General features: G+C 48.7%; 1 long non-coding RNA gene across 1 annotated transcript; it reads left to right on the plus strand.

Moving 5' to 3' along the window:
• The first annotated feature begins 390 nt into the window (after positions 1–390).
• Positions 391–3,501, plus strand: LOC144340262 (uncharacterized). The gene is made up of 2 exons (XR_013416160.1): positions 391–658; positions 1,842–3,501. It is a non-coding gene; the product is annotated as an uncharacterized LOC144340262 (long non-coding RNA).
• The last annotated feature ends 443 nt before the right edge of the window (positions 3,502–3,944 follow it).

Genomic DNA, 3,944 nt, shown 5'->3' on the forward strand with positions numbered 1-3,944 from the left:
CAACCCAACTTCCCAATAAAATAGACGAGGGATTTCCCCTCACCCGCCCGGACTAGGACTATGAAACGGCACCAGGTAGGGAGAGTCTCCAAATCTATCGCCAGGCTCTGTTGGCGGGTCTCAAAGGGGCAAAAAAACGCCCCACAAATTTGGCCAAGATAAGAAAGAAACCCCTAAGGAAAGGGAAGCCAGGTTAGCGAAGGAACAGATAGAGCGAGAGGATCGTAAAAACCGAGTAAAGGATAAGCATTTAACAAAAATCCTGGCAGCAGTTGTGAGAAAGAAAGGACCAGGGAGAGAGGGAAAGAAGCGGAGATGGCCAAAAGTGGAAAAAGACCAGTGTGCCTACTGCAAAGAACAGGGGACTCGCGGAGGCGTTAAGGACAAAAGAGGGCGCGGCCAACTCCCGGAGGAACGGCAGGCCGAGAGCGCGGCGCCCGGGCCTGGCGCCAAGCCTGAGCCCGCCAGACGGGAGGCGGCCCCGCCGCAGGCTCGGCTCCGGCCCCAGCCACGCCAGCATGGCCGGCCGGACCGTACAGGCCGAGACCCGGAGCCGGGCCGAAGATAACATCAAGAAGGTAATGGCGACCATCAAGAAGGTCCAAAAATGGAAGAAGCAATGAGTGACTGTAGGCGACACTTCCCTTCGTATCTTCAAGTAAGTGCCAGTGGTGGACCCCCAGGAGGAGGAACGAAGGCGGGCAGGTGGCGGGGCAAAGAGATCCCGTGGCCGGGAACGTCGGGGCAGGGGCGCTAGTCCCCGAGGGGGTGGCCCTCTCATCCTGCTGGATCTCAATGATGAGAACAGCAACCAGAGTTTCCATTCGGAAAGTTCCCTGCAAAAAGGCACAGAGCCCAGTCCTGAGGGCAGCCCCCAGCCCAGCCGCCCTGTGTCACCTGCCGGACCCCCAGAAGGGGTCCCTAAAGAGGCTCAGCCCCCACGGCTGGGCCAAGAAAAAAATCCCGGGGGCATAACTGCTGGCAGCACTGACGAACCCCCAATGCTGACCAAGGAGGCCCTGGCAATGATCCAGCAGATGCATGCCTGGACACACTTAAATAATTGAAAGCTAAAATTACTGATTAAAAAAACTGACTTTCTAATCCCAAAGACAAGTACCCTCGTAGAACAAGTGACATCTGCCTGTAAGGTCTGTCAGCAGGTAAACGCTGGGGCTACCCGAGTGCCAGAAAGGAAACGAACTCGTGATAACCGCCCAGGAGTCTATTGGGAAATAGACTTCACTGAAGTAAAACCTCACTATGCTGGATATAAGTACTTACTGGTATTTGTAGATACCTTTTCAGGATGGGTAGAAGCCTATCCCACCCGGCAAGAAACGGCACACATAGTAGCCAAGAAAATTTTGAAAAAAATCTTTCCTAGATTCGGACTTCCCAAGGTAATTGGGTCAGATAACGGGCCAGCCTTCGTTTCTCAGGTAAGTCAGGGGCTCGCCAGGATATTGGGGATTAATTGGAAATTACATTGTGCCTATAGACCCCAGAGCTCAGGACAGGTAAAAAAAATAAATAAAACAATAAAAGAGACCCTTATTAAATTGACCTTAGAGACTGGTTTAAAAGATTGGAGACGCCTCCTATCCTTAGCTCTGTTAAGGGCCCGGAATACACCTAACCGTTTTGGGCTCACTCCATATAAAATCCTCTACGGAGGACCTCCCCCTTTGTCAACCTTGCTTAATTCCTTCTCCCCCTCCGATCCTAAGACTGACCTACAGGCCCGGCTAAAAGGACTCCAAGCAGTACAGGCCCAAATCTGGGCCCCCTTGGACGAACTGTACAAACCCAGACATCCACAGACCAGTCACCCCTTCCAGGTGGGAAACTCTGTCTACGTTAGACGGCATCGCACTCAAGGACTAGAGCCTCGGTGGAAAGAACCCTACATTGTTCTCCTGACCAGTCACCCCTTCCAGCCATAAAGGTTGACGGAATCTCCACTTAGATCCACGCATCCCACGCCAAGGCTGCTCCAGAGACGTCCGGATCAACACCACTTAAGACGTGAAAACTCCAACGCTCCGCGGACCCGCTCAAGATAAGACTCTCTCGTATCTAACTCCTTACTTATTGTTTACCCTTCTTCCCTGCGCCGTCTCTAGTGTAGTTTTTGACACTAACCCCCACCGGCCATTTAGCCTGACCTGACAGATAATTAATTTTAATAATCAAGAGGTCTTAAATAAGACCTCCGAAAATGCTCCTATAAAGACTTGGTTTCCAGACCTCTATTTCAACCTAAAAAATAACAGATAGATAACAACAAAATTAATATAAAGTCTCTATTTATACCAGCACAACCCGCCTAAAATTCCCCTCCAAATCAGACTATTAGTCAATCCAGACACTGCCCCTGTTGCAATAAGGCCAGACCAGGTTTTATTAGAAGCTAAGAAGCCCCCGGTTTCCATATCGGAGAAGCCCCAACTAAAAACTCCTCAAAACACTTCCCCGCCCTTAATCTCCCTCACCCTCGCTGACATGTTAAAAATTAAGGTAGCGGCTGGAGTTAAGACCAGGACAGCAGCCCTAGTGCATAGTAACCATCATCTGCAACAACTTAAAGTAGCCATAGATAAAAACCTTAAAGCCATAGAACAATCTATCACAAAACTTGAAAAGTCCTTGACTTCTCTGTCTGAAATTATATTACAAAACCGACAAGGACTAGAAATTGTCTTTCTAAAAAAGGGCGGGCTCTGTGCAGCCCTAAAAGAGCAATATTGTTTTTATGCAGATCATTCAAAAATAGTTAAAGATTCTATGGCAAAACTAAAAGAGAAAAAAATCTCAACAAAGTTAGTTTAAAAATTAGTACAACCAATCCCCTTGGCTTAGCACCCTAATCTCCACCATCTTAAGACCCCTCATCCTGCTCACGCTCATCCTGACTTTCAGGCCATGCATACTCAACCACTTACTCACCCTTATTAAAAATAGATTACATGCTATGGTTCTGACCCAACTATACCAGACCCTCAGGACTAAAAAAGAGGCTCAAGATTGAGCCTCTGACACAAAAAGAGGAGGGAATGAAACTAGGCCTCATAAAATTTAGAAAATAGGCCTCATATAGAAAAAATTAACACCAGGTGGCTCTGGATAGGGTCCCACCCTGTCTCAATAAGGTCCCACCCTGATAGGGTCCCACCCTGCCAATTCCGGGAAACAACCTCATGGGGTCCCACCCTGCCAATTCCGGGGGTCCCACCCTGCCTCGAAGTTCCCGGAATCAGCAACTCCAAGAAAAAACCTCATAAGGTCCTGCTCTAACCAATTAGCATAAGACAACTTGCTCAGGCCATAGACAGACCCAATTACCACGCGCCTAAAGCTTTGTTTGAATTTCGCGCCCTAAGCTGTGTTTGAACTTGTATTTGCTTATATAAACAGCCTGTAACAAGCAGTCGGGGTCCCAGGGCCAACTTAGAACTTGGGACCCTAGCGCGCTAGTAATAAATAACTCTCTGCTGTGAATCTCGTGTCGGTGATCCTTCGCGGCGACCCCTGCCCAGGAAGGAATCGACAGTTCGGTTCCAACACTCCCACATCAGCCTCCTGAGTAGCTGGGAATATAGGAGTGTGACCATGCCCAATTTAAAACTAATGTTTAATATGCTTGTTTCTATATGCTATGTGTATAAATCAGAGCTGAGTGGTGGAAACAGAAACCCCTCTAAGTATTTCAAGCAGAGAGGGATATAAGAAAGATAATTGTATGCTTTCAACATTGTTGGAAGGACTGGAGGAGAAGTCAGGGGTCATAACATGAGTATTGGTTTCAAGGTCACACCTCCAGAGTTTCAACCCAGAGGTCAGGAAGCTGCTGGGCAGCTGCTGTTACCACCATGGCAGCACCACCACTGCACCACTGCCTCACGCCCGCTTATGAGGAAGATTGAACTGGGAACACTGCACAA

Source organism: Macaca mulatta, chromosome 4, assembly GCF_049350105.2.
Source record: "Macaca mulatta isolate MMU2019108-1 chromosome 4, T2T-MMU8v2.0, whole genome shotgun sequence".
In the NCBI taxonomy this organism is placed as follows: domain Eukaryota; kingdom Metazoa; phylum Chordata; class Mammalia; order Primates; family Cercopithecidae; genus Macaca; species Macaca mulatta.